Consider the following 14,743-nt stretch of genomic DNA (forward strand, 5'->3'; position numbering starts at 1 on the left):
AGGAGGTTGTAAATATAGATTAAAGATCCCTTCATAGGTTATGAGGGTAATTAGTGGTTGTAATAACAATGTAAGGAGGAAAGCGTATAAGACCCCGATGAGAGTATGGTTCTAGTGTGTCGGACTCCCACCAGCATTACTTGATTCGAAAACTGGAAAAGATCCAAAAGAAAACAGCTCAATTTGTTCTGGGCGATTTCCAACAAAATGCCGGGAAGACTTGGCAGTAAGACATTAAAAATAGGAAATATAAAGATGGAATCCAAGAGGACAAACTGAGGCAAATATTCAATAATAAGAATATGTATTATGGATAGGTTGATGTTTGATAAATATCCACCTTCTTTGAAATCATTAAAACAATACTAGGCATGGTGGTGTTGCAAACAGCCAAGCTCATAGGGAGGAGGAAAATGATGTTGGTGAAATTATGCTTGAGGAAGTGGAAAGGATAGTAAATAAACTCCATTTTCATAAGGCAGCAGGAATAGATGAAATTAGACCTGAAATGGTGAAGTATAGTGGGAAGGCAGGGATGAAATGGCTTCATAGAGTAGTAAAATTAGCGTGGAGTGTTGATAAGGTACCTTCAGATTGGACAAAAGCAGTAATTGCACCTATCTACAAGCAAGGAAACAGGAAGGATTGCAACAACTATCGAGGTATCTCATTGATTAGTATACCAGGCAAAGTATTCACTGGCATCTTGGAAGGGAGGGTGCGATCAGTCGTTGAGAGGAAGTTGGATGAAAACCAGTGTGGTTTCAGACCACAGAGAGGCTGTCAGGATGAGATTTTCAGTATGCGCCAGGTAATTGAAAAATGCTACGAGAGGAATAGGCAGTTGTGTTTATGTTTTGTAGATCTAGAGAAAGCATATGACAGGGTACCGAGGGAAAAGATGTTCGCCATACTGGGGGATTATGGAATTAAAGGTAGATTATTAAAATCAATCAAAGGCATTTATGTTGACAATTGGGCTTCAGTGAGAATTGATGGTAGAATGAGTTCTTGGTTCAAGGTACTTACAGGAGTTAGACAAGGCTGTAATCTTTCACCTTTGCTGTTCATAGTTTACATGGATCATCTGCTGAAAGGTATAAAATGGCAGGGAGGGATTCAGTTAGGTGGAAATGTAGTAAGCAGTTTGGCCTATGCTGACGACTTGGTCTTAATGGAAGACTGCCGAAAGCCTGCAGTCTAATATCTTGGAACTTGAAAATAAGTGCAATGAGTATGGTATGAAAATTAGCCTCTCGAAGACTAAATTGATGTCAGTAGGTAAGAAACTCAACAGAATTGAATGTCAGATTGGTGATACAAAGCTAGAACAGGTCGATAATTTCAAGTATTTAGGTTGTGTGTTCTCCCAGCTTGGTAATATAGTAAGTGAGATTGAATCAAGGTGTAGCACAGCTAATGCAGTGAGCTCGCAGTTGCGATCAGCAGTATTCTGTAAGAAGGAAGTCAGCTCCCAGACGAAACTATCGTTACATCGGTCTGTTTTCAGACCAACTTTGCTTTACGGGAGCGAAAGCTGGGTGGACTCAGGATATCTTATTCATAAGTTAGAAGTAACAGACATGAAAGTAGCAAGAATGATTGCTGGTACGAACAGGTGGGAACAATGGCAGGAGGGTACTCGAAATGAGGAGATAAAGGCTAATTTAGGAATGAACTCGATGGATGAAGCTGTACGCATAAACCGGCTTCGGTGGTGGGGTCATGTGAGACGAATGGAGGAGGATAGGTTACCTAGGAGAATAATGGACTCTGTTATGGAGGGTAAGAGAAGTAGAGGGAGACCAAGACGACGATGGTTAGACTCGGTTTCTAACGATTTAAAGATAAGAGGTATAGAACTAAATGAGGCCACAACACTAGTTGCAAATCGAGGATTGTGGCGACGTTTAGTAAATTCTCAGAGGCTTGCAGACTGAACGCTGAAAGGCATAACAGTCTATAATGATAATGTATGTATGTATGTATGTATGTATGTATGTATGTATGTATGTATGTATGTATGTATGTATGTATGTATGTAATACTAGGCAAGCAACTGATAGTAAATCTGCCACTTGTGTGACAGTCCTAAATGCAAATCAGTGGTAAATGAAATGAAACGTATGATATATCTAATTAAGAGCTACGACGTCCTGAAGAATGATTGAATAGATATGTGATGTGAAAAATTAAGGGTAGGTACAGAGATAGCCACATTATATGTTATGTCCGTGACAGTAGGGAAATATTGTTAGTCCAGTTAAATGGTTAGGAAAGGTGATTTTGAGAGAAGACACTACTGGAGAACCAAAATAAGACGATTATTACGTAATGTTTTATTTGCCCTTTTTTCTGTTTCAGAAATCATCGTTGAAAATGAAGGACTTCAGAATAGATAATAGCACTGATCACCAGTCAGCATTCGCCCTAAATGAGACGCAGACCTCATCTACGTGAGTATTCAGGCCTTGAAATAACCATGCATATTTTTAATCCAATACAAATGTATGCTAGGTGATTAAATCTCTATAGCGCGAATTTCCTTTAACATGTGAAATATCTAAGCAAATAATTTTAAAACACTGTTATATTTTTGGCTCTGCAGTATTGCTATATCGATATTTTTAACTTCTTTTGCGAACGGACGACTTTGTTTGCCACAAACTTCGTTGCTATTAACTTTCAACTATATGCAAAATTTAGATATTGCTTTTAATAGATTTCAGACAGTGAATTCGATTTTATAAGTCTTACAATAACAGACATGGTCATGGACTTATGAATTATCGTTAGAATCTAATACATTATTATTCAAGACTGGAAATAATAAAAGTTGGATAATTTGAGTACGAAAACCTTCAGATAAGTTCATCGTGTGAAATCTTGAGGTCAGGTTTTTATCTCTCAGTCAGAATGCCATAGAAAGTGAATCTGAGAGCTGGATCACCGATTGCTGTCGAGTAGCAGTGGGCATCTGGGACATATTCTGAGTCGTGACCCACCAGGTACTGTGTAGAGATGAGAAGAATGCAAGAATGAGGAATGTGGCCTGCGAGGACGAACTTCCTGTTCTGCCCGGACAGATCGGCTCTTATCTGCTCGTATCTGCTACACGAAAACATTGACTCACACTTCGCAGTTTGCTGGATTACAACTGACAAGGGCGAAGAGTTGCCAGTAGAAGATAATATAAAGTCGCATGGGTAGTAGCGGAGTTGCTATGGTAACCATTGCATCACTGGCTCTGCTGGTGAAAACCCCTTCGCCCCGTCCCTCACCGGGCCTGTGCATTCTTTTGATCTCCCAACAATACTCAGGTGGCTAGACCGATCTATCCCACAGGCTGTCCCTAAACCATTACTCTGAAATTTCTCTATTTAAATAAGGCTATCGTCCGACTTCACATAAATTTGCCCTGGACGTTTAAAATGTTTTTAGCAAGTCCCAGACCAACTAGAGTATTAAAGTTCCACTGTTACTGAATACAGGCAAAAGGTCGACGAACGAAACGATGCTATCAATATTAATAATACCTATGCGAGAAGGCTGAGTCACAATGAGTTTGCGTCTGGAAGTGTGAGAAGTTAGTGGTGTTTGTTTATGGGGAAACCAAAGTATGCAACACAAGTTTCTGCTACGCGCATAAGTGAACTTGTGGCGGTATTTGGAAAGTGAACACAATCCATGCAGTCTACAAAACGCACCGTCGTGCATTATGTAATATTTCATGTGTTTATACAGACTCTTAGACTAGCGTCGCTGAGTGTGACTGTGACTGTATAACCTACAGGGTCTCTCATATAAAATAAGACCGAACGCACGGTGTTTGTACTCTGCTATACTGCAGTAGCCTCAGGCGAACTTATGTCGCGCGTGGCCGCCCACTGAGTGGCCAAACGTTGTGGGAAGGCATGTCGCATGAGAAACTGTGCCGTGTATGAACCTTGTGCGTTGCGGCTAGCTGTGGCGTAGCTGAACAGCCTCTCACAGACACCAGTGTCGTGAAGATGGCAATACGTCGCGAGTTAACCGACTTTTAACGTGGGACGATCATCGGCGCATGGCGCATGGATCGTAGCATCGCGGAGATTACACGTGAATTCGGATTTCCGAGGTTAACAGTGTCGAGAGTGGATCTTCAATATCGCAGAGAGAATGTTACCACCCGCATAAACCACCGCACGCGAAGATCGCAGGTGTTTAACGAACGGATATCACGTCACATCCGCAGAACCATACTGGGCACTCGACGGGCTACTGTGCGTCAAATCGTCGTCCAGTTGAATGTTGAGAGTCAGGAACCCATTTCTACCACGAATGTAAGGAGGCAAATGCACCGCAACGCGTGTCCCTTTGCTGACAACTTGACACAGAGCTCAACGATGTGCATGGGCCCGCGAACATCGGCAATGGACCATAGAACGATGCCGGCGTGTGGTATGGTCCGATGAATACAAGCTCAGTTGTATCGATCTGATGGCCGCGTGAGAGTGTGGCGTATGGCACATGAAGCTATGGAACCTGAGTGTCAGCAAAGTTGTGTCGAGGCGGGACGTGGCTCAGTTCTGGTCTGGGCGACGTTCTCATGGTCGCAATTAGGTACCATTGTCCGGATGCAGGGAGCCCTGACAGGTGCACGTTGTATGGACACTCTTTAATACCGTCTGCATCCCTCTCTGACCCTAGAGTACCCTGATGGAGATGCCACGATTCAGCAGGAAAATGCGCCATGTCAACACTCTGTGGTTGCACGCAGGTGGTTGGAGGAGCACTCCAGTGAAGTTATGACCATGGATTTTCTCTCCAGATCCACCGATCTTAATCCATTCGAGCATTTATGGGATGCTGTCGATGCTGGAGTATGCTCCACGACCCCCGTACTGACTACAGAAGACCAATTGTGGGTAGCAGTGCAAGATGCGTGCGTCCAGATCCCTCCATAATGATTCCAACACCTTGTAGAGTCGATGCCTCACTGTATTGCTGCCGTTTTGAGGACTCACGGAGGAGCTACTCGTTATTAACATCACATTCAGTGCCTTCCAATCACTTTTGGTCACTCAGTGTACAACCTTATGGAATATGTTTAGAATATATTCATTTATCACCTACAGTATGTCCCAATTACAGATGATGTATTAGAAAATTAAATAAAAAGTAATAATTAAATAAAATACAAACTAAAATCATATATATAATTATAAAAGGAAGTGTTTGTCTGTCTGTCTGTGTGTGTGTCTGTGCGCGGTGCCCATCAAAATCTACAGCACGCAGAGATCTGAAATTTTGAACAGAGGTAGATGGAAGGGGGTCCGAATGCACCTCGAAGCCGGAATTTTCACTTTCGCTTTCGTTGGTGAGTTATGAACGAAAAACCATCGGAAAACGTGCATTGGGATATGACAATCCAACGTGCTGTCACCAAGATTAAATGCATAGAGTCGCTGTCGCTAGGCAACGTACATAAGGTAGGTAGAGAACACGATATTCAAGGAGCCATTTTACGTCCAGGACGTAGGAAGCTGTTTTTGGTCTTATATGGTGTAAGGGCATATGACGGTGTTGATGATGATTCGTTCGTCGGTTCGGGACGTTAAGTCTTGAGCTATTCGAGAGGAGTGGGCTATGTGCCGGCGGCGTGTTTCATCCTCTTCATTCTTGCTATCATATATCATGTCATTCATTTCTTTCAACAAGCAACTTTTACAAGAATTACCCGATGTTCTACATAGTTACAAGTCTATCGACTACACGGCAGAGCTTCGAAAGACTTGGAGTCACCTGAAGTACCCTCGAACATCTTAGAGCGGACGATTGTGGCACCAATTATCCTTCTTAAGAATAAGAATCCTGCCCTCTGCAATGAACGCGACTCTGAAACTGATGACTAATATTATTGAAGCCATTCTCATGATTGGGCATGTCGCGAGCGAAGTAATATTCATTCCTCGGATTCGAATAATTTCTTCGGATATACAGTTTAAGTTTAGATGTCTGCTGTGTTCAAAATAAAATTTCTCTATGTAATAATAAAGCAAGCATAATTTTCTTCTTCTTCTTACTATATATAAAATGGATGTTGTATGCATGTATGTATATGTATAAATGACACATCTCTTCCTAAACCACTGGAGCAATTTCATCCAAACTTGGTACACTTATGACTTACTATCTGGAGACGAGCACTGTGGGGGGTAAGCCATCCGTAGCTTCCTTAGGGGTGGGGGGCCAGGGGGGCAAGTTATAAAAATAATCGAAAAAAGTGCCGAATCCACAGTTTTCGGGGTCGCTGAGATGAACAGTGACACTCCCGATTTTTCAAAAGTCAAAGTTCAGCTCTCTTTCGCATGGAGGGCAAGGGGGAAGTGATATATAGAATTAAACGAAAATAATGTCGAATACATAGTTTTGGGGGTCGCCGAGGTGAATTGTATACTCTGGATTTTTAGTATCAGGAGACAAACCACGTGGGAGTAAGACAGCCCAGGAACCCTTAGGGGTTGGGGGGGACGAGGGCGTCAGATAAACAAATTAACGGAAATAGTGTCGAATCCATACTTTTTGGGGTCGCTGAGATGAATAGTGACTCTCCGGATTTTTTTAAAGTTCAAGTTCAGCCCCCTTTGGGGTGGGTGCGAGGGGGGAGTGATATATAAAATTAAACGAAAATAGTGTCGAATACATAGTTTTCGGGGTCGCCGAGGTGAATTGTACACTCCGGATTTTTAGTATCAGGAGACAAACCACGTGGGGGTAAGACAGCCCAGGAACCCTTAGGGGCAGGTGGGGCGAGGTGGCTGAGATATAAAAATCATCGAAAATAGCGTCGAATCCATACTTTTCGGGGTCTCTGAGATGAACAGTGACACTCCGGAATTTTTTAAAGTCCAAGTTCAGCCCCCTTCCTGGTGGGGGGCGATGGGATATATAGAAATAATAGAAAATAGTGTCGAATACATAGTTTTCGGGGTAGCTGAGGTGAATAGTGACACTCCGAATTTTTTGTATCAGGAGACAAACCACATAGGGGTAAAACACCCCCAGGAACACTTAGGGGCTGGGGGGGAGGAGGGGACTGAGATATACAAATCATCGAAAGTAGTGTCTAATCCATAATTTTCGGGGTCGCTGAGATGAATAGTAACATTCCGATTTTTTAAAACTCTTAAGTTTAGCCTTCTTTAGGGTGGGAGAGGGGGGAGTGAGATATAATAATAATCGAATATACTGCCTATTCCATAGTTTTCCGGGTCGCTGAGATGAATAGTCACATTCCGTATTTTTAAAGTCTAACTTCAGCCCCCTCTGGCATAGGGGGTGAGAAAGGGTGAAAACATAAATTGTCATAAATGACCGAGATAACGGACGTGTGTATGTTCCAGTATGATTTTCAAGTATAACTTACTACCTGGAAAACGTACTGTGGGAGTAAGACGCCCCTAGAACCACTAGGGAAGCGGGTGAAATATAATCCACACTAATAAATGGAAGTCTGTTTGGCGCGATCTATATATACTGTACTAATATATATATATAAATTAAGGCATAAAAATGAAAACAGACTTGAATTAGTGAGACCATTCTAGGCATCTTAGAAATTTGAAACTTGGTACCAGACAAGCTGATGACTTCAGGATCCCTAGAAAAATCTCAAATTCTCATAATTCTCTGAGGGGTACATGCTGGGAGTTTCAAACCTGCATAAGAACACAGTAGGTGGTATTTATCCAGAACCTACAGGTTTTATGGGCTTAAAAGTTTCCTGAAAGTCCTGATTTTAACCCACTCTCCCATATCAAGATCGCAGCACAATCTCCCAGACGAGTTAGAAAATTGAAATTTTGCAAAATTATACCTTTTAGCATGTAACCGACGGAAAATTTACGAGATGTTTAAAATTTTTATTTTTTACCCCCGAAAAATATCGAAATATGGAGGCAATTTTAAATACGGTGTAGTCCTTCCTTTCGATGTATTTCATGGCTAAACGGTAAGTCGTATCACAAAACGGATGGCACAATCTCCGTTCAATTTGGAGTGATCTACAACTTCGGTCCTATGAACTTTTGTCGTATCTCTATCCCTTATACATTAAATTTTTCTCTCTCTGAATTTACCTAAACTTTGCACTTGGTACACATATAATTGATGGTTTGATTCACCTATACGAAGGATGGGATCATAAAATTCTACACGAATATTGGCCCACCCAGTAGCCATATATGAGCCAAATTCTGTGTTTGAAGCTGTCGCATAAGTATCTGAAAAGTAATTCACTGTGTGAAAATCTTACACAAATTTCACCCTATTCAACGTTTCTAAAACATAATGAATTGTGGTAGACAAGTGCACCTGTCGTTATCATCACAACTCCACAACTCGCACTTTACATTGGAAACATCATCTGCGAACTTCCCTGTGCTTTTTTCTCGGATAACGCCAATTCACATGTAATTAAAAAATTATTATTCACGTCATGTACAGTAATTTACTTCGATATCCGTATACAATCTGGAATACCGTAGCGAAGCACGGGTACAATTGCTAGTATACATATATATACAAATAGATATAAATCCTCACATGTGTTCTACAGATTATTTACATAATATATAAAATTATCACGTTCCACCCTTGAGAAGAGCTGTCCGAATTGTAGTGGAGGGGTGGTGAAAAATGTCGAGTGTCCCTTCCAGCTGATATATGGTCCTAAGGGCTTGCATGAACCAGGAATTTTCATGTGCAACCGTCCTATATTTTGGAAGGTGGAATGTACATTTCTGCCTTGTTCGCCTGTTTGGAACATGAAGTGGGATCAACCCCAGTATAGCCGGACAGTCCACTTTAATCTTCAAGCATTTAATCGCTAACATTGCGTTCCCACATTTTGGGCGCGTTGCCAGCGTATTCATTCCAAGAATGTTTACAGATTCTTCATACTTGCTTGAAGAGAGTGGAATGCCCAGGAATCGAAAACTAATCCACTTCATGAACCCTACCTGTACTCTCTCGAGATGGTGTATGTGGCCTTTTTGATACGGGAGCCACACCTCACAACCATACTCGAGACAGTGAACAAGACAGTGTTTTGGCACATACAATATTACTCAAATCTTTACAATTACTTTTGAAAAACCCCAGGAGTCTGAAAGATTTCGTTATAATACTGTCGATGTGTTTCTCAAAGGATAAGCCATTCCTCTTACAAAGAATTACACCTAGGTCATTAAACGGCTCCACACGATTTAAACTTTCTACATTGATTTTATATCTGTAAAATACAGGTGTTAATTTTCGAGTAAATGACAGGACACCACACTTGACTTTATTCACTTTAAGGGTCCACTTATCACACCACTCGCATATTTGTCAGATCTTCTTCTAGATAATCACCATCACTGCCTTCCTCTATGACTTTGTATAGTTTCAAGTCATCAGCGTACAAGAGACATTCAGTGCTCTGAACGACTGTAGTAATATCATTTAGAAACAAAACAAATAGAAGAGGCCCAAACAGTGATCCCTGTGGGACGCCAGATGAAGGTTGATAGGGTTAGAGATCAAACCCTCGGACTTGACAAAACATTTCATGTAGCTTAAGGTCTAACCGAAAATACCAGCTTTGTAAACCAAATGTACTCCAAATAAATTGATAACTCTACTACTAATTGCGTGTTTATGATTTTTGTTATCATGATGTTACAGACTGAAGCTAGCTGCTGAAGATTTCTCTCAACCTGAGAAGACAAACGATGACCAATATGAGCCGTTTGAGAACAGAACAGATAAATCTGTAAGGTAAGTGTGAAGATGTTGCTTACCTTAGATTTCTACTCATCTAGGAGTCTTGCTTCAACAATAATACGATTAGTGTTTATATAAATCAACAGAACTTAGGTTTCAATGTCACATTTTTCCCTTCACACAAAAAGATACAGAATTCCCCTTTCATTATACTTGGTCATCTCAACGTGATGTGCATCATTTGAAGAACATATTTCGGTTTGAATATTTTGCGATCCCAACATACCTTGGTGGGCAAGTCCAAATTTGGGAGCTTAAGACGACGATTTCTGAGAGAGGAAAAGTAAAAATGCAGTAATAATCGCATGACACATTTCCGTATTAAACCAACGATATCAATATCAAAATCACTGGATAGGTAGTGGTGGTGGATCTCAACGCTTGGCCCCCAAGCTCTCCTGATTGCTCGTTTTTAAATTATTACTTGATGGGTCACATGAAGAGAACAGTGCATGCGACAGTTGTGGAAATACGTGTAATTATTTGGAAGATTTGCCGCTACTGCTGGACCCATAAGGCATCATCGCGCCATGCGGTTGTCACACTTCCCTTACCGCATAGAGCTCAGATGCGTGTGCAAATTTAGCAGGACATTCCGAAACCAAACTTCATTGAGCGTAGGAAGGTTATGCTGCTCAGAGTGGTCTATTTAGTTTTCTCTCCCTTGTTTACTGTTCTTGTAAGAAATACATTGCGAAATTAAAAATATCTTATATTTCATTGTCATTTACTAAGCTTGCATTCAGAAAATGGTGGGTTAGAACAGCACCAGTGACAGCCTTGAGGACGGTTTTTCAGTGGGTTCTCAATTTCAAACGGGGCAAATGCTGTCGCTGTGTGTTTGTTAAAGCCACGACCACTTCCTTCCCAGTCCTAGTCATTTCTTATTCCATTGCCATCGAAAACGTAAGCAAGAGCGATGTTACGAAAACCGCTAGCAAACGGATTGTTGTCATTTTTATCCTTTTAAGTAGCATTTCTGCAGATCATTGTTAAAATCAAGTGTTACATCGTTTGTTATATATTTACCCTATTATAATATTTTGTATTATAGAAAGTATGGTACAAAGTTCCAAACTTCAGTTTTGTCCACCTTGTGACCTATCACAGTTTGTACTAATGTATGGTGGCTGCCAACTAGCTTTACAGATAAGGCAACTTCATACCGTGCTCTGTATTCCGCTGTGGTTCCGAGCGTGCTGTGAAACCTGCTGTTATGTACATCGTTGGCTTAGTTTGCACGCAGCATGATTCCAGTCGTGAATGGAAAAGTTCCATCTCCGTTTAAAATTACATAAGTTTCCTTTTAAATACATATTTCTGGAGCTACCGAAATACCTGTTAAAATTTTCATTTGTAAGACTTGGGGCCAGTTCCACCAACGAACTTTGCAACTTTGCACTTTGCACTTTTCAGTTCAGACTTTGTTCCACCACCACTGTTCAGATTTATCTTGAAAAGTGAAAAGTTAGAAATCTTTTCACTTGTCAAGCCTGTTGTTTCATCCATTGGTAAAACAATGCAAAGTGCAAAGAAATGGAGTGAAAAGTTTTCATAAATCTTGCAAAGAGATGATTCCATTTACAGCTGTTAATTAACAAGTATGTACACTAGTTTCTCGGCGTAGAATTTGGTTTCGTGATATAAGCATGTTACGACGAGAGCTTTTGTTATCATCAAGTGAGGACAGTGATGAAGAATTCAACAAGAGAACGTACAAAGAGAGGATTAATTTGCATAACCTCACTTTAACGGAATTTCGAGAGTGTTCTCGTGTACCCCAATACAGGCTGACTATATTCTTGAAATGATTGGTTATTTATTGAAACCTGCAACAAAAAGAAGTTAATCCCTGATAAAGAACAAATTCTTATAAGCTTACATTGGTGCCCAGCTGAACGGTGTAGCAGCAGTGCATGGGACATCAAAATTAACTATTTGCAGAACTATTACTAAAGTCGTAGATGCTCTAGTAAATGTAATATTTCCTAACATAGTACGTTGTCCTGATAATCCACATAATATAGCGACGGAATTTCTAATGAAGTGTGGCTTTCCTTCTGTATGTGGATGTGTTGAGTACTCTCGTGAATATTGATGCTCCTACTGAGCACGAAGAGGTTTATGTTGATAAATATGGCCATCATTATCTCAATATTGTGGTGATTAGTGGTGCAGACTTGACCTTCTGCAGCGCTAATTCTGGCTGGCCCGATTCCAGAGTCCTAAGTAACATTGCCGTATCTAAACATTTTGACTAAGTTTAGAGGCCATTCCCAGGAGCAGTTATACTATGTGACAGTATCTATGGACTAAACAGGTGGCTAATACCCCCTCTTAATAGTAATCCTGACTATGCTGTTGAACGATTTAACGAGGCGTATTGTTAAGAACAGTATTGGAATTTTGAAGGAATGTTTCCCCTGCTTAAATCACTTACGATTATGTCCAACAAAAACAGGGAACATGGTCTTGGCATGTATTGTATTGCATAATATGGCACGTAAGGTTGGGAGAGAAACTGAAGGAGACTTACTTACCTTAATGGATGAAAATAAAGTTCCCAATCCTGGAAATTATGAGGCAACCGATCTAGACGCCGTTGCTAAACTCAATTCGTTGTTGAGATATTTCGCTAACTGGATTGATCAATAATATCTAACATTCATTTTTATTTACTAAACTATATTTCTAGTGATCTACGTAGAATAAACATGTTGCTATGAAATTTACGTTAAAATGAATCAATCAACACTTTCGTTGGCTATGTATTCTAAGCATTCGTCTGTAGTATATCAATATCCTGCGAAGCAGGAGCTACAATGCCACTCAAAATTTTGAAGGCGGTATCCCTAATTCCCTTTCCAACTTCAGCGTTTGGAACTTCCTATGATCAATTTCCACACGGAGAAGTTCCTGTCTCAGTCTTTTTATCGTCATATCATTTTCACTATTACCGGTAGGACGTAGAGAATTTGACAGCTTCCTTTTCTTTCCCCTCGGTGTATTTAGGAGGTTTTTGTCTCTAGGAAATTCAGCAGGAGTTTGTATTGGCATTAATGTCGCTTGATCCTCCATGTAGCTTTCGAGAAAATTCAACCCGTCTAAAACGGCCGAATCTTTCTGCAGGATTTCAAAGATTGCAGCATCCACCTCATCCAACCGCTTATGCTTTCCTCCTTCACTTCCAGTTTTCTTGACATTATCTCTCTTTGCCCAAATGCAATAAATAAATGCTTGATACATAATATATAGGTAAGATGAAATCATTAAGTATATTCTTCAGTCACTGCTGCATCACAATTTCATGTAATATGCTGCATCGACACATGCGAGGTTATGTAAATTGATTAAAGCGATATATTCTTAATTAACTTATTTAACAAGTCAATATTTACTTACCAGTGCAAGAGATTTCCATAATCCAAATAGATTATCCCTCGCGTACATCCAAGATCTTTCGGCTGCAGCTAACTGCAAAGATTGAGCTTTCTTTAGGACTTCAGTCCAAGCGGGTCGCTTATTTTTAAAGTTGCCAAAAAAGGATGTCGCGTTTCTCCTTGACAACTTCTGGTACAGCCAGCTTCTTGTAATTATTTTTCTTTCCCATGATCAAAACATTGAAACTACCGGTACCATAATTATATCGTCAAGTTAACCGTGAAAAGTGAAGCATTAAAATCATGGAGTATTATACAGTTTGTCCATGGAATAAACTTGATCGGGTCAGTCATACGCAAAGACTTTTCACTTTGCGAAGAAATTGAAAAGTAAGAAAGTAAAACCTAGATCATGGCGGAACAGAAAGACTTTACACTTTGCAAGAACTGAAAAGTGAAAAGTTCAAAGTTGAAAAGTTTAAAAGTTCGTTCGTGGAACAGGCCCTTGTTTAAATACTTCCATTGCCTTGGATCTATTCAATGATCGTGATTTTCGCTTTGGGGATTATTATTATCGCCCCCCATCACAACTGAACAGATTTATTGCCAGCCTCTTGCCTGGAGACTCGGATGTGATTTCAAGCCAATCTAAAGATTTTAATTCTGGATTGAGAGCTGGAATGTGGTTCACTCAGCCTCGCGAGCCTAACTTTGTAACTATATGATGCGATAAGCAGCTGAACGGCCAAAAGAGCCGAGTTTACGGCTTCAACTGTTGTCACGCTGAACATATGACACATTTATACATGCAGGCCGTCCGACTGGGCTAAATCGTCTTTGCAGGCCATTCTAATGATATGTTGCGCCATGGGTTTGTTTGTAATAATAATAATATTAATAATAATATCCTTCATCGACTCAATGGCCATCGTAGTGGTCTTCGGTTCAGAGGGTCCAGGTTCCGATTCCCGACTGGGTCGGATACTTGGTTATTTTTTCTGGTTCTGAGACTGGGTGTTTATGTTCATCTTCGTACACTTCGCTTCATCTACACACAATACACCACACTACCAACTACCACAGAAACACATATTAGTGAATGCATCCCTGCACTAAGGAACTTTTAACGAAGGACGGGATACAGATAGGTCTCCCTTAATCAATTTACAGGATACGGTACCTATGAAAAGGGGAGGGGACGGAAAGATAGACGTTCTGGAAGACATGTGAGCTAATGTTTTAAGAGGAGGGAAAATGAGGGCTAAGGGTTACCATCAGGGAGTAAGTTCAGGAGAGGTATCGGCGAGGAATAGGTATGAGTCACTGCAGATAGAACAGCAGAGGGGTGATGAGGAACGGGGAAGGCGAAGCAAGAGGAAAGCGAAAGGGAGAAAAGGGGAACGTAGAGCTGAGTATAGGAAGAGGGAGATGGAACAGGGTTGTGAGAGGGAAATACGTAGATTCGGCAGCCGTCAAGAAAGTTAAGGGAGACCGGGGGAGGAAGGGATGTAATGAGGTGGCTGGAGTTGAGTCTGTGGTAATAATAATAATGTTAG

The sequence above is a fragment of the Anabrus simplex genome, chromosome 1, assembly GCF_040414725.1.
Source record: "Anabrus simplex isolate iqAnaSimp1 chromosome 1, ASM4041472v1, whole genome shotgun sequence".
NCBI classification, from domain to species: domain Eukaryota; kingdom Metazoa; phylum Arthropoda; class Insecta; order Orthoptera; family Tettigoniidae; genus Anabrus; species Anabrus simplex.